General features: G+C 44.7%; 1 protein-coding gene across 1 annotated transcript in view; it reads left to right on the top strand.

The window, feature by feature from the left end:
• Positions 1-9,006, top strand: part of FAM120B (family with sequence similarity 120 member B) — an 88,404-nt gene extending 79,398 nt beyond the window's left edge. The window contains exons 13-16 of the mRNA XM_079299330.1: positions 1,939-2,129; positions 7,410-7,609; positions 8,188-8,412; positions 8,957-9,006. The gene's annotated coding sequence lies outside the window, so the exon portion shown is untranslated. The remainder of the gene's footprint in view (positions 1-1,938; positions 2,130-7,409; positions 7,610-8,187; positions 8,413-8,956) is intronic.
• The last annotated feature ends 10,987 nt before the right edge of the window (positions 9,007-19,993 follow it).

The raw sequence follows: 19,993 nt of genomic DNA, 5'->3' as shown, positions 1-19,993 counted from the left end.
CAGTGTATTGATGGTTGGGTGAAGAGCTCCACATGGACCAAGAGGCTGCAATGAAAGCAGAGCAGGACAGGGTGCCCAGGGCACCCTGCTGAATGGATTGGGACTCCTTTCCTTCCAACTCCACTGCCCATTTCACCACTGTTTCAGCAAAAGCCAAAGCTTTTCACTGTTGGCTTATTGTTATAAGCAAAAGTCAGAGGATTTCTTCTCGTTGGCATAAATTATCATTATCATATTCTGTGTAAGGGTTTGGATGTAACACGACCAAAACTGTGCTGAGAATCAGCAGGGAAAATGTTGTCATCATGCTCATCCCAACACATGCACACTCTGTGTTCCCTGTAGAGCACACCAGGTTCTCAGCCTGCTTTTCACTTGGCTTAAGCATCAGGTGTTAAGACTTTTGTGGACCTTATAAATCCTGGTGAAGATCAGCACTTCTCTCTTTAGTGCAACAGAGGTGTGTTAAAACCCACCAGGATTTACACACATGTGGGCCTGCCTTAAGAAGCTCAGCTGTAAAAATAATTCTCATCACACATTACAAAGCTGACTGTGGTGTTAAATACAGCAGACATTTGGTGAAGTGCACTCCTGGACAGGACCTAGTAGTTGTTAAGTGTGCTAAGAAACAATTCTGTCATTCAAACAGAGGCCACCAAAATGGTTTTTGAATAAGAACTCACTGAATTTTCTTTCCCCTTTCATCTTGTCAGAAAATCTCTGTGAACTTCCCTCCTCTCCATTTGCTTGCCTTCCCCTTTCTCTGCTGTCATTTACCAGCCGGGCCATTTTCTTCAAAGTACCCTCTAAATGTCACAACCACTGAACAACCACAGCAAATAATGGAAATGCCCTGGTAACCCTTCCCAGAGCACTCAGATACCAATGCTGCATAATTTGACCTCCTCTCATTCTTGTTCCCATTCTTGGGAACATATTTCACTGTAGTGGCAGAGGAAACAGAGTGGGTTCAACATTTTGTTCCCTTTTCTCTTGGTTCTCTTTTGATGTAAGACAAACTCTACAAACACAAACTAGAAAAACCCTACAGCCCAAACCAGACACCCTTCAGAAGGAGTGTGGCAGATAATGCAGTGTGAGGAGCATTTCCATTTTGAGTGCTGCTGTGCATGCTTCACCATGTACCCCTAATTATAAGAAAATTACTTAGAAGTCCTCAGGGACCTCTAAAAAGAATAATCCATAGCAATAAAGGGCTTGGATATAGCAAAGATGTGCACATGTTTGAACACAGAGTTTCACCCTAGGAGAGACAAGCAGTGATACAGGATTTCAGGCAGAAATCCAACTCTTAGCTAAGTTTTTAAAAATCAAGAGTTTTTCAAAGAGCCATGAGAAATGCTCTTTAGCCAAATCTTTTTAATGCACCAAAAGACACTTGCTGGGAAGGCCCATGCTAATAGGCATTTAACCATGATAACATATGTTAAGGTACCCTACTTGACTGACCTTGGAATTTCTAAGCATAATTTTGGTCAGTGTTTAGTTCAGTGTTGGTTAAAATTCTCCTCTCCCAAATGGCTTACTTCTGTCTGTTTAATTTATCACTTTGAATTTCACACTATTTAGTATTCAAGGTGTGCCTGTAGCTGTGTCCTCAAACCAGGTCTTACCAAGATGAGAAAACAAATATTGAAGTCAGGACTTAAGCTTTGAAGATGATCTTATTGCAGCCTCAACCAAATCTCTGGATCTAATCTAGATCAGGGGTTTGGTCTCTGCCCCTTTCTCTTTTACAGGGTCAGGGCAATACTGAATGTATTGTCTCTCTCATTACAGCTCCCCCTCCCTCCCTCCCTCCAGGCCTTTCACTGTACATAATTTGTCTTTCCCTAAACAAGCCACAGGGACCTTATCTCCTGTCACCAGAGAGACACTTCAAGCCTAATCTGAGCTACTCACTCTGTTTTACAGGTCAGCAGTGAGCAGAGGTGTCCCCTTCAGCTCCCAGAGGTGATGGTTTAGCCACACACTTACCTGTTCACACATGAGTTTCTCCTGAGCTGCTTCTCATCTGCATCAAACAAAACAGAAGCACTGAGTGTAGCCAAGCCAAGGTCGAGGTTCTGGAGCCCTTCATCTCTCCTCTCTCAAACCTCTCCCAGGTTTGTGCTGAGGACAATCAGGGCACATGTGGTGCTTGGCAGGGCATGTTCCAAATCAGTCTTGTGGCTGAGCACATTCCTGTTTGGAGCATGACCTTGGCACTACTGCTTAACCTCTGTATCATTATTTCCCAAATTTAAACTCAAGTTGCTGCCCTTTTTTGCTGAATTGCATGAGCAAATTAATCAACCTCTCAGAGAAACTCAGAGACTACAGTGAGATAAATAGAGCTGGCCAGGAAACTCTTCTCAAACACTTCAACTTTATTGCACATCAAGATAAAACAATCTTTCAAGGGTTATTTGGTGGATTGGTAATTGAAACAAATACATACATAGAACAAACGTCATTTTGACAGTAAGTGTCTTTGTGGATTCACATTCAAATTGCCATTGACTCCAGAGAGGGTCTTGAACCTCAGGCTTTCTTTTCCTGGAAAACTTCAGAATTATGGTACATAATAAAAGCTGGTTGTGTTAAGGAAAAATAAATCTGATTTGGTCTGAACATAGTAAGAATAGGTGGAATGTGATTCATACATGCAAATTTAAAATAGGGGCGTACACTTAGAGAGGAGGCAAAGCACAAGGGGGAAGGGAAAAAAAAAGAAAGAGAACACAAAAAGTTCTGCATATCTATCACCAAATGTGTCTTTTCCAAAGCATGTGAAAAAAAGCATCATGGAGAGTGCAACACAGCAGGGTAGGTGTAGACTGAATGCATAAACCTGTCCTCAAAGCACTGAGTAGTGAGGTGTGAAACAGACAAATTTAAAGAAGGAGAGCTGTGTCAGCAGCAGCATCAAAACGTAGAGACTAGCACAGCCTTGTTTAAGAGAAATTAGAGGCAGGGAGAGAGGGAGGGAGAAAGTGTTGATGCACTATAAGATTATCACACATTTCTAAAGAGGTCTGAAAGAACTGACTTCCTGCTGGGGGGTTCCTCTCATATTGGTGTGAACAAGCATCACACTATCACCTGCAAAGGCTTTAAGTGCAAGTGGTGACACTTCTGTATTCACAGCCTGCCTTAGAAAATCCAGGGGAAGCAAAAGAAAGATGAAAACCATGCAAGTCAAAAGGGTGTTGCTCCCATTGTTCTCCTTGCTGCTTGGTTAACTGGGAATCCCTTTGAGCAACAGAGGGCTCACATGTGTCCAGATGTGCTGTGCCTGCATCAGAGGGCAGGGCACTGTGGAAGCAGCTCCACACAAACACCTCTCATGATAACAGCATAATGAAATCACCCTTCTTGGCAGGACCAAGCTCTCACAAAAGCCAGTTTTTAGCAGAATATGTACCTGCAAGGACACCACCTGACTTACCCCATGGTATGGCAGCACAGGACCTTTTACAAAAAAGGCAGGGCTGAAACCACTCAGGACTGTCATGAGCTTTATGGACTCCTGAGACTGGGAAAAGACAAGAATGGGTGCATCTAGAGCCTCTCCAGTTAGGGCTGCTGCAGCCCTGGGCTGAGCTCCTGCTGGAGGGCTGAATGTGCTGCTAAGGATGTGAAAACCTGGAGGTGAAGGCAGCCACTCCAGGGACCTGAGCTTCACAGTGTGATAGCAATGAACAGGTCAGACACCAAAAACAGGGGAAAGGAAAATGAGCCTGAGTTCTTGACCCCAGGGAGCTCTCCCAAAGAGAGCCTTGCCTTCCATGGGGCACTGTGCTGTGTCCAGCAGCAAGCAATGGGCTGGCCCTGCTATTGCACAGCTTAACAAGAACCTGGAGCAAGCAGGGATAATCAAAATCCTTCCTTTAAGTGATACAAGTAACAAAGCCGGGCCTATTTTGCAGAAAGGGATGTGTGAGAGGGTTTCTTCTGCGAGTATGGGGAGTATGCTCTCAGTGTATGCTTGCCTAGTTTTATTACTTTATTTCTGGTATGGGTAGCCTCATTCATTTGATGTCCATTCCTATAAAAAAGACACAAGTAAGGATGAGAATTAACTTGTGTGATCCACAGCCCTACAATAACCCACAGGCATTTTCTGAAACAAAAAAGCAGTTTATGTTCTTGATTCTTCTTGGGAGACAAGATGTTGTCTATAACCACAACAAAATAAAAAAAAAAAAACAAAAACAAAAACAATCAAGCAGACTTCAAATGTTTTACTTTTTCCTCTTATTAACCCCTCCCCAACAGTCCATTTATCTTTCAAAACAGTGATATAATGTGTCTGGCAGACACTCACTAAAGAGTGATTTGAGCTTGCCTTTCTTGTATTTCAAGAAAAAGTTATTTTCCCCCTTTTAATGAAAATTCGCTTTTTTGGTCCTCCCTTATTCATTTATTTTTGAGGCCTTCCACCTCTGTTAACTGTGGGAAAGGCTTCTCTTTGCCAGGGTACAGCACTCATTGTAAAAGTAATTCAATTTTACACCATAGCAATGACATGATCAAGGGAACTTTGAGCAGGCTTTGTGACCAAGAGCATTTAACAAGTATGTGAAAAGCTTCCAAAGAGCCCTCGTGAAAGAAAGAAAGGTTATAACAATAGGAGAGGCAGTTTGATAGTGGTAAATTAAGAGTCATAGGAGTGACTCTAATCAGGTTAAGCTTTAAAGAAAGAGAAGCACCTTTATATCTCTTGGGCACAGGACTGAGTGCATTAAGAACTGTTGAATTTGTGTTGGGAAGTACACAAATCCCTGTGGCACTCAGCACTTGCTCCTCCTGGGGCTGAAGAATTCGACTCTGCAAGGAGAAAGGCTTTCTAGGCAAAACAAGTAAAACTGCAGAATTGGACTGTGTACTTTGGAAAAGGAATTTTGAGGGTTTGAGGTTTTTTCGTCAATATCTAGACATCTTTAGGAGTTCTTATCTTCCATTTTGTTCCCAGTGGAAACCTTCTAGCAGTGCCAGTGCAAGCATGGGGACAGTTTGTGCATAAAAATTATGATGAACAATTCACACATTACTAGTTTTTAGGATCTGTGAGCATGAACCAGGTGCCCATGTAGCACATGCAAGTGACAAATTATATATACATATATATATACAGTGTGCATTCACAGGCACAGTGAGTACAATGGTTCTGGGCATATAATTAAAACTTTGGCTTGGTAAACAATGTGTACAGAGATATAAATTTAATGGAGAGTCCAGCTATCTAAAGAAATAACACAGCTACAGAAGGACCATCAAGCTGCAAGAGTTAGTTTTGTATTCAACAACTGTTATTTATCTGTTACAGTGAAAAATGCTGCGAATTTATTTTGCCCAGGAAAAAGGTTATGACTTGTCTTTGTTAAAAAAAAAAAATAAAAAAAAAATAAAAAAAAAAAAAAAGGAAAAAGTTAGGGCTGCCTCAATTTTGCAATCGACAGGGACACCTACAGGAAGACAAAATTAACACATTGGCATATTGGGTGTTTTCGGCTTTATTTGTTCACAGCTTGAGCCTATTACCTAATAGAGACACAAGAAAATGGCCCATCTGTTTGCAGTGGGCAAATGTGTGAGTAGTGCTCTCTGGGGCTGCGTGGGAGAAGGGCTGCTTTTCAAGGACGTATTTACTTTACTCTCTGTTTTCTCAACGGTGTATATAACCCAATGCTAAAAGGCTAATTTGTTTAAGAAAACCAAACCTGACTTCTTCAGTTAATTGCTTGCAGAAAAGCCGAAGGTATTGCTCGGATTCTGTGTGCTCTGCTGAGTGCGCTGGAGTGGCCTCGGTGAGGATGCCTAAAAGGCAGCTCGATGGCAGCAAAGCACTCTTTGTTCCTGCCCTGGTGGGGCTGCAGCTCCTGGAAAAAATCGGGGATGTGCAGGGAGTGGGAGAGAGATGAAAGTCTGTCTATCAAGGAACGGGGATGAGGCAGCTGGGAGGGAGAGTCTGCTCAGGGGCACGTGGGATTTGGGGTATGATTAATGCTTTGGCAAAACCTTAATGAGAACAGGATCTGGCAACTGAGAGGAAATGCCTATGTGTTCTCTTGCAACCAGCCTTGAGCCGGAATAGGAGCCTATGCTCGTGCCAAAGTGAATCCAAGCATTTGCATGTGCATGAGTGGAAACAGGCTGCAATAGAAAACATGGAATTTGGAGACCCGCATCCTGCTGCACCCCTTCCTCCAGTGGGAGCTGGGTCTGCTTTGTAGCTCCTTTCATCACAGAGAGGCAGAAGAGAGTTTTGGTAAACAGCAGCACTCTCTCCTAACAGTGCCAGCAGTCACTGCATCTTCCCCCCAAGCATCTTCACCATTTCAGCTTTGAAAACAATTTTTAAAACTCCCCCAGTGAAAACCACCAATGCCAGAGGTAGCCTTTACTTCTCTCCAGCCTGCAGGGGCAGAACTGCTTGAAGGTATTAGCTATGCTAAGCCTCTTAAATAACTATTAAACACATAAAACTCTTAAATGCACGCAAATCCTGTGTAGCAAATTGCAAACAATAAGGAAAAGCTGATCAACCATTATACAGCAATTTAATCTATGCAATTTGCATCATTTTGCCCGACAGAAGGAGGCTATGGCAGAACTGCTTTCTGAAGAAAGGCAGAAATGCTGTACCAAACAGGTAAACAATCAGGAATGAGGATTTTGCAAGTCCTTGGCAAATTCTTGGCATATGGACAAAGGGAGTGTGATATAATTGCAAGGGATGTGATGCGGATGAACCGCAGGAGATAAAAGACAAGTTGAGAGCATGAAAAAAGTCATTTTGCAATCAAATTAGGGAATCTAGAACAAAGGTTGCATATGTACCTCTGGCTCATATGGAACACACAGTCCCTCTGTGTCATTGCAGCAGACTTAGGTGTTGACACCCTGTACCTGAGCTACAGAACTCCTAACCCCACAGATAAACTGCAGCTACCTCAACACCCGTGCATTGCAGCACCTTCACGTTTGGAGAGATCCAAGACGGGTGACTCCCAAACCTTCTGCTTTGCTGGTGGCAACAAGGGAAATGAGCCACCAGTACCAGGACTCAGGGTCACCTCACAATATAGCCCATGCCTCCTCTGGGGTCATACAGAAACTGTTTTCTCTGGTTTACAGTCTGCAAGGTGTGTTTATATTTCTGGTAATATGCCTAGCACATTGTGGACTCCATAATACTAATCTAAACTCCCATGTTTAGTATGCAGATATTGCAGTGACAGGAGCTGTGCAACTTACTTGCAAGTAAATAACTGGAGGCTGCATGTCACTGCAGAGCCACCTGCTTAGGGTCACTCCCTGCACCCCATAAATTTACACCAGGAGCTCATTAACAACTTAGTGTTGGGTTGCAACTTCTTTCTTTTTTTTTTTTTTTCCAGGAATATCCACTATTATATTCCCAGCAATCTGGTGGCCATCAATGCTTTGCTGATAAACTCGAAATCTTCACCTTCTTCTATCCTCACCTCTCAAATGACCCATGAAAGAGACTTGGAGATCAAAGAAATCCTCTTCCATCCTTGTGCTTCGGACAGAAAAACTGATGGGATTTAGCACCCATGTGGGAATATGAGCACTGGTAACTGGGGAGTGGCAGTGGTGGAAAATGATTGGGGGAGGTGGTGATGGAAGAGCCCAGAAGATGAATTACCTGGGGAGGAGGTGCATACTGAATTGTGGTCTCCATAGCAAGTGTGAGAGGACAGGAGAGAAATGACTTCCTCTGCCCCAAATAAAGATCAAGGAGTATTTGCATTCCAAGGGGTTGGGGTGTGCCCATTCCTCTTTGTCCCCCTTCTTTTAACTGGAAATCCTCACTAATTGTTCACTCTGCAAATTCTGCTTCTGCACATCATATAACTGAAGGGCTTGCTTGTTTCTCTGCTACTGACTGTATGTGTTCCTTGCCCTTGGATTTTGCTCTCCAAAGCCAAATCAAAGGTCTAAAAGAAATAGGTGAGAAAATTGGAGGATTCTATGAGATATTTAAACGATCCTTCAATTCCAATACGTTTAAGTATAGGCCTATGTGCTACAGACAACCAGATAAAATGCCCAGTAAAAGTTATCCATCATTATTCCTATTTTTTTCCCGGCAATTTTAGGTTTTATCTTGAATTCACTTAGTAAACTCAGCAACTCGTGGTCTTTTCACAGCACCTTAGGCAGACTAAAGTGGAACTGATGAATAATCAGTGATGCAACAGCTGTTATCCAGAGATAACAGAGGACTTCAGGCTGCAGATGTGCATGGGGTCAAGGGAGACAATGTTGTGCATGAAAAAGTCATACAATGGAGTCCTGTGTATTTTCTTCAGATTTCAAGAACAAAGAAGCCACGACCCTTTGTCTGCTGCTGTCATTCCCTGCTTCACCATTAAGGTAGTTTTCTTTTCTTTTTTTTTCCCTTAATGGGAGGTATTTTGAAATAGACCCCTGTCAATCATGCCCTGAAAAAAGATGAGCCCATCCCTGAGCAGAAGCCTTTTAAAAAGTTTTAAAAATACTGAATGTCAAAACATGTGACAGTAAGGGTAACATAGGACTTTGGATACATGCGATTTGAATATATCTGTTTCAAAGACAGGTTATTTTTTAATCACTAATATGTCAGATTTAAAAGGAGAAATGAAAAATCAAAGAACACTTGTGCTCAGTAAAGATCTTTCCAGCCTCCAGCAGTGGTCAGGAGAACTGTGCAAAAACAGGGCTAGCAAAGAGAGACAATTTTTGCTATGTATCCTCCTGGTATCTGACACTATAAGATATAAGAATTTCTGAGTTCATGCTGTATCCACATCTTTGTGCTGAATTGCATTTACAGGCTATTCTTATCTAGCTTCGTTTCTTTGTGTTTATAATTGACACTATACAGGGAGAGATAACATTCTCTGTTTGTTTTGATCTCGCTGTCTCACTGTTTCAGGTGAAGCCCATTAACAATTTTACTGTGAGAGGCGGTGAAAAACTTTTCCCTTGCTGCCTGCGTCTGTCTCAGTGCCACACAGCTCAGAGATGACCCGTGCTTTCAGCATCCCGGCGCGGCTGGGGTGGGAAGCAGGGGAGCGTGCCGGGCGTGCCTGAGCCACGAGCAGTGCCTGGCAAGCCGGAGGGAGCAGGCAGCTCCTCCCTGCAGAGGTAGGTGAGTGCCAAAGCCCTGCAGCCCCGCGGTGCCAGGTGGAAGCACGCAAGGACGAACGCGCAGCGCCGCGGGACAGCTTGCCAGGAAAGCCAGCGCACGTCGCCCGGGGCTGGGCACGAACCTCTGCCCTGCTCCTGTCGGGAAGGAGCGCAGCTGCCAGCTGAGGGGCCCCGCAGCAGAGCCGTGTGCCAGCTGTGAGCCGGAGCCCCGGGGCAGAGCCGTGTGCCAGCTGTGTGCCAGCTGTGTGCCAGCTGCGCGCCCGGAGCCGGGCGTGCTGCCGCCCGCCAGCGCCGCAGCCTCGCCCCGGGGCCGCCACGCGTTTGGCCGCCAGCCCCTGCCCGCATCCCACCGCCCTGCCGCGGGGCAATTACTTCTTTCTCACCTGAGAGCCTTAATGAAGGAATCGCATTCTAACTGATGCCTTTTTTTTTTTTTTTTTTTTTTTTTTTAAGGAAGGTGAGCGCTCACAGATCATCTCCCCAGCTAGGCACTCATTCTCCGTGGAGCATTCAGCCTATTGAAGAATGGGAGTTGTGTTGAGCTTGCTTGAGAGATGTGATTGAGAGCACACAGCAGCTATGTTCCCAGCCCAGTTTATTTTCTATGGTTCCCATCCCCAGCAGAGGACAATGGCTTCTGTTGCTCTTACAATCCATGGGAAGCTGGTGTTTGACTATACACTCCCAACACTTCAGTTTTGTTTTTCTGTTTGGGTTTTATTTTATTGTCGTTAGGATTTTGGCTCTTTTTTTGTTGTTGTTTTGGGTTTTTTAATTGCTTTCTCCCCTCCTCCACACTTCATTCTTTTGGTATAGGACTGCCACTCACCAGCTGTTCACAATTCCTTCACCCCTTCTGTTTTTCACTACCACACTACCACGACATAGACTCAAAGGACATTTGATTCCTTGTAGGAGGCATCCTACACCCACTGAATACATTTAATAAAAATACTTATCTCTCTCATTCCTGCCTTGGAGAAAAGTAAATATATCTGTACTTCTCACAAAATTCAGATTGACTGATCATCCTCAAACTGCCTAAGTTTGATTTCTTGAATGGTTTTAGATCCTAGAATGACTTATTTTTCTCTCTTTTTGATAGAACAAGATTATCCACAAAGTGAGTACTCAGCAAGTACTTTTCAACTAAATTTTGCTCATCACCTCATAAATCTGATGTCTAATTCCCTGCTCTTTCCATTTCCCTTTGTGTAACAGGATTTTTTTCTAGGCTGAAACTTGCCCCCAAATCAGCACATTCACACATATTAGCAGCTGGTACACAGAAGAGGAAAGCTGGGATGACATTGTGAAGCAATCAGTTACAGCAGAGTTGTTTGCTGAAGGAAGGAGAAGAGCTGTCACCTGGCGATGTGCAGAGCATGGCAACTCCCACTGTTGCTAATGGGAGAAGAGGCTGCTGAACTCCTCTCAGGAATGTAGTTTCAATTTCTAATTGAGTTATTTGTTCACTTGTTAAAGAGCTCATCTCTTAGGGCAGTGACTCCCAAAGACAATAATAGTGGCTGCGTGCAGCCACCAGGGAATTCATTGCAGCCACAAGAAAAAAACTTGTTCTGATTGTTGTTGTTTTGATTTTAGCCATCAAAACTGTGGCCACCATCAATTTATTGTGATCACATGTCACAGCTGCTTGTCTGAGAGTTGCTGGTTAGTCCTCTCTGTCTTTGAGGCTCTTGGAGCAGGAGTGCCCAAGGTGCAGTTTAATGGAGCACATCAACTCATCTGCAAAGCTGTTCTAACAACATCACATGTGTTCTGTCCCACATCAGGGTTGTGCCTCTCCTTCTTTGAGAAGGAGCATGGATGGACTGCAGGGTGCTCTGTGCTCCAGAGGAAGTGGGGACCACACTGACAGACCATGTTTGCTCTCAGAGCAGGTATCAGTCAGTCTCCACTCACAAGTGACTGGTGTCACTTTCTGTCCAGGTTCTCTGTCCCTGGTTTGTGTGTTCCAGGTGCATCCTTTGCCTGTGGGGCAACCTCACAGGCATCAAAACAACCCCAAAGCCTGTTTTACTGTGGACATAGCCAAGCCAGACTATATGCAAAAAAGACCCTAATCCAAGGGTCTCTCACAGCCAAATTGACTCAGGCCTAATCCCCTTCAAAAAAAAAGATCCTACTGATGAGATGGCTTCTCTTTCATTGCCAATGGACAACAATAAAACTAAACGTGTCAAACAAACTTATTTCCAAAACGTAAATTTGCAAAAATTCACAAAAAATATGCATATTATTTTTATTAACTTTACTGCTTGTTTTTTCCTTTGGTCCTTATCCAGATTGTGAAGGAGCCAGTGCACAAGGAGAATCAGGAGCATGTTTCTGTGATGGATGCTGAAGGGCAACATCTTCCCTGTTTTTTTTATAGCACAATGTACAATTCTGTTCCCTTACCATAACTCTTGCTCACATTAAACAGTTTTCTCTCCTGTAAATGTTCAGCTTTGTACCTTTTTTTTTAATTATTTATTAGCATAACATCAAACTCTCCCTTTTAACAGCCTCTACCTAAAGCCCAGCTCTATAGAAGCATTTGGTTGTATTGCTTAACAAAGGACTTGTAAGTGGTTCAAGACCTACAAAAAGTAACCCAAAAGAGCAAAAGAAACTCAAGAAGTCTGACTATAAGGAAAAACATTGACTATGGACAAATATTAGTAACATCCTAACAGTGAGATAAGAAGGTATTTATTTACTACTGTATGAGAACTGCTTGCAAAAGGAAAACAGGGGACCCCTGAAATTCCTGAGACCTGACCAAGCAGTCAGTTGGAAACACTTACTACAAAAACTGCAGCCCAGGTGAAGTGAGGCATCCAGGAAAGGCTGCAGCTGAGTTGAGTAAATGCTGATGAAGAAAAGTCAACAACAACCTGGGTAGGCTAGAAACCACAGTGGGAAATAGTCTCTGCTTCTGGGTTTGGGGCTCTTCACAGGGGGAAGCTGGATGAGACTCCCTGTAGAAGAAGGGAAGGCTCAGGACCAGTGAAGCTTGGATAAGGGGATGCCAAAGGCATCTGAATTATTGTGTTTTAGGAGGAGAGTTGGATCTTTCTGGCTTTGTGAGCCCTTTCAGAGTTTGGGCAGATAGCCCATGTGCATGATGTGTGTAGGACATGTGCAGGGGCTGGATGTGCTCTCCCTGCTCAAACCTGCAGTGCAGCATGCGGGGTGTGTCTGTTGCTGCTTGAACCTCAGTTTGTTTTCTCTGTGAATGCTGGGGAGTCTCCAGGGCAGATGGGGTGCAGGTACCCAGGTCTGCAGTGGCCAGTAGAGGTTACTGTCCTGCCTGTGGGTGATGAAATGCTCACAGTACATCTCAGCAAGGCTTCCAAGAGGTGCTGTATTTGTGGCAGATGCCATTGTTTGCTGGTGATGAAGGAGCATGCTGCCAGCACCAGGCTGCTGTGCCTGTCTCCAGCTGCTGACAGAGCCCCAATTCTGCTGCCTCTGGTTCCTCTCAGGTAGGTGGCACTTGTCTGCAAAATACACAAGTGGCTTAAGTCCCTCAAAGTCTCACTTACTCCTCCTTGATGTGTAAAGGCTGAATGCAAGAGATCCAGAAAGTCAGCTGTGGCCAGATGGGACTTTGTGCCCAGACCCTCCCCAGGGATAAGGAAGGCAGCTCTTCCTTCTCCTTTACTCTCTCAAGCAAAACAAAAAATAAAACAGGGATTGCTCTTTTTTAAGGGTCGTGTCTGTTACGACAGCCAGTTGTGTCTGGCACTGTAAATAAGGCTAAGGAAATTTAGAGTCTTGTAAGGTGAGGCATCAGTTAAGCATATGTTTTGCATAATTTTGTTTTTTTTCAAATCATTACTTTGCTTTTATTTATTTTAATAAAGGAGCCAGTTTTCTCTAAGCCAAAATCTCTTTCAATTCACATCCCCCTCTCACTCCAAACAAAATGTAATAAAATGAAGCTGGGTCAAAATACCTTTGTGATGCTTCCTAAAATGCCATTAAGAGCCCATGTCTTCTATGGGAAGTCACTTTTTAGGCTGAGATGTGTATCTGTTTTGTGGGATGCTCTGGGCTAGTATTTGATGGTGAATGCATCCCAGATCACAGAACTGCAGCTTCAGAATCTTAAACTAAGCAAGTCCACCTTTATCCAGAGCAGCCTCTGCTTTAGCAGTGATGGCAGCTTACATACTGTGAAACTGCAGAAGGAAACCCAAAACCTAGAAGGTTTTTTTGTCTAGTAATATTTCAGTTCAAAAATGCACCAAGCCAACAGCAGCATAAGGGCACAGAGCAGTAGCATGTGAATACAATACAGGGCATTCTCAGCTATTACATGATCTCCCTTCCAGAAAGGTTAAAGGTTTCTGGCATTTTAAGCCCAAATCTGATTTTACTGGATCTGCTTTATCTTGAATTCACTGTTTGCACCTATTTCTAGCACATCTACCACACAATGATTAGAAGAGAACTGGAGAAACCAATGTGCCAATTAACTCAAGTAACCATGCACACTGGCCACCACCAGGCACAAGGGAGAGCCATGGCAGTTTGTTCCTGAGCTTATCCTAAATCCTTTGCTCCCCAGAAGTGCCGAGGGCTTGTGGTGAAAGCTGGGCTTCTTCCAGGTGAGGAGGGCACTGGGGTGTGGGGCCAGCTCTGCCAGTTCCCCAGGGCTCATCTGCACGAGCAGAAGGGCTGCAGCAAGCCTGCCCTTTCACACGAGGGGGGTGCAGCCTCAGTGCTTGTCAATCCATAGCTGTGTGACAATATTTTATGCTTCTCTGGCAGATTTGATGCGATCAGCTTTGTTTTCAAGTACTGCTGTGGAGATTTGTCACCAACTTCTCCATTGCATCGTCACCCTGTCCTCCTCCCCTCCCTGCCCTCTGCCCCCTTATTGGTGCCCCTCCACCTTCCCCCTGCTCAATCGCACTCAACAAGACACTCTGAATTTTCCATATCTATCTGTTTTTTGTTTTTTTTTTTTTCTTTCCCCCCTCTTTTGTCTTCTGGTAACAGTGTTTGGCATTTCCCGGACAGCCCGTACTCCATAAGGCCTCAGTGTCTGAATACGAGGACGGCTTGAACGTTGCCTGCTGAGACCGAAGAAGAACTTGAGTTAAAATAATCCTCTCTTTTGTTCCGCTTGGGTTGCTTTTTGTTTGCCTGACAGATGTTCGGCCCCTGTGCGTGTGCAAGGAGCGGCTCCTGCGCCGGGCCCTCTGATCCGCCAGCTTATTGATTTCTGCTATCTGTGCGGCTGCTCCCAGCCCTTACAGATGCGAGGGCTGGGGCAGCAGCCCCTCTCCTTCACACACAAATAGGGCAATCCTCTATTGTGAGGGAGGGGGCCAGCAGAGGAGAGCGAGCCTCACTCCCTCTCCAGCCTTTGTGACAGCTCGGGCGGGTTTTGGGGGGCAGAGGGGAGATGGGGGTGAGGCCCCGGTGCTGCGCTCTGGCAGCTTGTGGCACTACTGCACAGGTGCCCGAGCTAAAGGAAGGAAGCTGCTGTGGGCACGGAGGCTCAGAGCTTTGCACTGTGCCTGTGTGCTGTCTCAAGTTTCTTTTCAGTCATTTTACTGGGCAACGTAAGGATCAAAGTTGTGGCCAGGGAAAATCTCAAAAATCGCAGTTTTACTCTGCTCCTCCTAAATGGCATTGCTGTCCACTGCTAACCATGAAGTCACTGCATGCAAGACTTCCATCTTGCAGTTAACGGCCTTGTAAACCACATGTAATACTTCCCTTCTATCTTGCTTTTGTTTGTTTTGTTTTGGCTTGGTTTTCTGCCTCCTGAGAAGTGTGTCAGGGTGCTGTGCAAGAGAAGCATGCTGCAGACCTGCACTCACATTTTGGCACACAGTCGCAGGCTCACTTTGCTGCTGACAGCAGCTTGGTTTTTGTTTAAACCTTGACATAAGTCTGCAGAGGTCTGAGCTGTCACTAGCAGCTCTGGAGCTGTGGATGGGTGTGGAAAGGAGGCAGTTGCTGTGCAGCACTCAGCTGTCTCCCCTGGTTAAGCCCATGTCCCTGGAAAGCAGTCATTGTGTGTGCTGCCCACCACGTCCCTGGGACAGCAGCTCCTCACTGGGGTCTGTGACACACGTGTGTAGGGGATGCACCCCCAAGAACAACCCTTTCTCTGGGGCTGGGGCAAAGGCCATGAGAGCAGCTCCAGGGTGTGTATCTCCCACCCTGTCAACCTTTTGCACCTACAGTGCAAAGCAGAGCACTGCAACTACAGTGCAACTGCAGAGCAGTTTTTCTACTCTGTGACAAGTTGCTCTGCCTTTTGTTTTCCCTCTCTCTGAAATGCATCATTTGTTGCTGTGCATATCAGAATCAGAGCTATGACTCTGTGGTGGCCAGGAATGGCACATCTTTTGGCTTCACTGATGCTATCATTTAAACATTTAATGCCACAGTACCTAGGCACCAGTTTACTGAAAACTACCTAGTTATGTGTTAATGACCTGCTGCTTGACAGAATATTTTACTCCACAGAAACAAATACAGACATGTTAAGTGTTGCTCTGCTCACAAGGGTTGTGGTAGTTCAGTTTGGACTTGTTAAGGCAAAGTTCCCACTCTGACATGTTGTGGTCTGCTGGATCTTACTGAGAGGCAGTCAAGAGCTGGCAGAGATACTTCGCATGGTGTCAAGTGATTTATACTAACATGAATAGCAGGCAGAGAGTTTTCAGCCTGTGGTGGCCTGCGTTGCAGCTCCAGCTATGTTATGGTTACTGGGTCTGTGGCTGGACCCACAGCATGATGCCTCAGTCCTTGGTGGATGCTTCCCACCAACAGCTTACTGGGACAGGGCTCAGCCAGAGTTGATGGCAAAGGAGGTGGCTCTGTGCAGTATCTCCTTGAATAATGACTAGCAGTAGGCTGGGAAGAGAGACTTGGACAGCATAAATGGGGTAGAACAGATGTTCCACACAGTCACACGAGCCCCTGCTGCCTGCAACCCTCTCAGTGCCACAGCATCACAGGGGTCCCCTTCACTCTCATAAGTAACAAGAACAAAGTGTCCTCTCAGCATCAGCTCAGGTCTTGAGATTTCCTTTTGTAATCTGTGTGTCATGCAGTCCAAAAGGGGTGTGTTTACGGGCTTTTAATTTAGGGAAAATAACTTTGACAAGCCACAGTGAATTCTGTAGCTAGCAACTTTCATTACTCTGTTAGTCTTGGATCCTCCTTGACACATATACAAAAATAATGCGAAGTGGCTCATTTGGAAAGAAGAACTTCGTAAAATGCTCTCTTGTTTGTCAAGCAGGACCTTGCCATGCCTGTGGGACCTGTTATTTGTTATCTCTTTCAGTGTCAACAGGAGAGGACTGTAACCACTGAGAACTGCTCAGTGCACACTCTGCAAAGGAAATTTTATCTTGGGAGCATCACCCAAACACTCCATTGACTAGATTATGTTCTAGTGACACTTAAGGTGTTGGGCTCAAGGTGCTGAAAATAAATGAGGCCTTGCCTGTAGCAAGTTGTGGGGATGGCCAGACTCTAGCTCAGACCAGGAGGGACAGCAGGTGATGTATGAACTGGTACCCAAGGGAGGATGTAGAGACAAAATTCCAAACTCTATATCCCTTGATCCTCTGCAGGTATCAAACCTGCAAGTCAGGGTGTGGAGTGATAAAAATTTCTCTGGGTTTCAGGAAGGAGATATCTTGTGTGTGTAGGTGGATCAGTGAATACAGCTCTGTGTATCAGTTGGTATCTGCAGGACACTGCCTGGCACAAGTGATTTTATACATATGCATTTTTGCAAAGGCCATGCTATAACTCTCTGTAGACTCTGTTGGACCAATAACACAGTGGGAGTTATGCACAGCAGTTGTATTTCATAGATGGTTCATACCTGAAACTCAAGCTGTGCCCATGCTTAGTGTTGGAAAGTGAAAAATCAGTATTTGGATTAATTCCTTTCACTTGGTTCTGCTTTACTCTCACCACCCTTCCCCTGGCTCCACAGCCTGTGGGTGATGTTGTTGTTTGCAGGGCTGTGTGAGAGCTATTCTGTGACTTTTCTTTAATAGCAGTTCTTTGAAATCCTGCTGCTCCTGTAATGGGGGCTGAGTGCAGTTGCGTCACTGTTGTGATGGTCTGTCAAGCCATCTAATTGGTTTGTCTCATTAAAACTTACAATTGGCATTTACAAGGCAGCAGTCCTGTAGTCCAACACTGTAGCTGGAGCCACACTGGCTGACCAAGTGCTTGCACATGGGTTTTGGGATGTGGATGGAAAACTGTGTCTCTTGTGAACTCATCCCACAGCTCCTAAGATAAAGCTTGAATGTATCAGACTACCTCTGACTTCACCTTCTCTGTAGTGAGACTAGCTGGACAAATTCACTTAAATAAACAAACAGGTGACTTTTAACCTCCAGTTCAGAGCCAAGACTGCTGGGATCTAAAATGGGACACTCAAGGGCCATCCATTAATTGCTGTTGGATAGCTTGGCCTGTTGGATGTTCTTTTGTTGGCAAGAGTGTGAGGAGGAAATGGTGCAAGAAAAGGGCAGATTTGTGTAGCCTCTGATAGAAACTAAATTCTTGGAGTAGTTCTAAAATGCTTCAAATGGAAACTTTCATGAAAACAACCCTCTACCTGTGCAGGTCAAAACATTAATTAAAACACTAAAACTACATTCTCTTACAAGAAGTCTATTTTTTAGTTGAAAGGACCTCACTTACTTCAGGAGTCTGATTCATTGTCCTTTTTAAATTTAAATTGCAATGATGACCTCTGGCAGCATAGTTGAATTTATCTGAGAGCACAAACTGTAGTTCAGAGCTCTATGTTTGTGCAGAGAATGAATATCAATGTAGGTTTTCTACTAACAATGGGCTTAAACTGAGCACTGGTCTTAAAATAAACTGCCTGAAACTCCTGGTTTGCCCAGGAGTTTTATGGGTTAAATTAAACATGTGAAAGCCAGCATATAGATACTGCTGTGGGCACTGTAACTCCCCAGCTTCTCAGGGAAGAGCATCTTGTCTGTTTGGTGGTTTGCTGTGTTTGATGGAGAGTGTCCCTTTGACAGGGAAGCATCTTAACAGAGGTGAAGGGCACCAGAGCCACTGACTTTAAAGGCTGTAGAGCCAAACAAAATACATTGAGTGGTTTAGATGTAACAGCCTGCACTGAACCAAGAGTCTCTCCATTCAAGGCTGAAAGCTCAACTGCTCTGCACTGAGGGCCTGGAGAAATGAGGGGGAAATGAGGTCCTCTGGTTCCTGTGGAAATGCTTTTGTCTGCAATCGAGCTGTGTACCAGCTGAAAACACTTTACATCACCCTTTAAAATGTTTCACTTCAAATTTTGTGGGTTAGCTCAGGGTAAGCACTTCTCTTGGCTTTTGAGAAAAGTCATATAAACCTAGACTTTGCGACTTATTTTAAATCAGAGAATGAAAACACATTGCATGGCCCTTCCAGAGACAAATTATCTTTAATTTTTAAAAACCCCATCTAATCGTCATTAATCAAGCCATCCCCTGTGCTAATAAGATGGAGGCAGGGAATGGAATGCCATTCCAGCTCAGGCAGCTGTTGTGCATGTCAACCAGTTTCAAAATGCTTGGCAAAAGTTGTAAATGCAGTTCTAATGAGATTGGCTTGTCTACAACTAGCAAACACATACCAGCCGCACCAAAATGTTTGTTTGCCGTGGGACTAAGTGGAGATTGTGTGAACCGTTCTGCATTCAAGGGTACATGTCAAGAAAAGTTCAGATCAAGCACAAGGCAGTGACACTGGAATGCAGCTTTCTCCAGAACAGTCACTTATATAAACCCTGAAAAAAAAGCCTCCACCTCAAGTCATGGTTTTTGTTGTGTGCGGGGAGCGTTTCCCCATCAGGACTCTCAACTTTCTGGTATCTCAGTGCACAAGGTTCGCTGCAGAGGCTGCATAAGCAAGCTACAAACAGAAGTGTGTTCCCTACTGGGATGCTTGAGCTCCTGGTAGGGAACCAGCTTCCACAGCATTCTCCAGCATCTCTCACCTGCCAGGAACCTCCAGCTGGTGATGCCTCCATCAGCTGCCCAGGCTGGAGAGGAGGTGCTCAGCTGAGCCACCCAGGGCCTCCAGTGTGGGAGTGCAGCCTTCAAAGAGCAATGACCAGCTCCATCATCCACCCAGCCTGACTGCCAAGCTCCTCACAGCCAGCTCCACAAAGGGTTGGTCCAGAGAGGCTGCAGTCCTGTACTGCTGAGCCATCTCAGAGGGCCAGGCACTGTGAGTGTCACATACTCACACCTGGGTGGGCACCTAGGTGAACCAGAACATTGGTGACTTCTTATAGAACCATCAAGGAGATCACCAAACCTGTGTAGGTGCAGAAAGCTAAGCAACGAAACACCTACATTTCAGAGAAGCCAAGTCTCGGGAAAGTCAATAGCACTTTACCTCAACCGTGAAGTATCTATGTAACACCGCAAACTTTGACACCTTGTTCCTTTTCCTCAGACAAAAGGGAATCCTGTTTTTAAACTTTCCTTTTATGGTTCTTTGAGCTAAAGTACAAAGCACTGGTTAAATTTCTGGTACAGTGACTACTCTCTTGCCAGTAGCCCTTTAATCTGTGTCTTGTGCCAAAGAATATTAATTATTGTAGGCTACAGTGAAGTCCATCCCTACCCCCACTTGAGCCTCTGAAATGAACAGTGGAGTTGAACTTTGCCAGCAACTGTTAGGAAAGGGGCCAAGAACAGCCTAACAGGAAAGATACTCAGGATTTTTTATTTGTTTTTTCTGCTAAACCATGTTTTTGTAATTATGAATACTTTGTTGAAATTACTTG

The sequence above is a fragment of the Erithacus rubecula genome (assembly GCF_903797595.1).
Source record: "Erithacus rubecula genome assembly, chromosome: 2".
In the NCBI taxonomy this organism is placed as follows: Eukaryota; Metazoa; Chordata; class Aves; order Passeriformes; family Muscicapidae; genus Erithacus; species Erithacus rubecula.
This window is presented reverse-complemented; position numbering and strand designations above follow the sequence as displayed.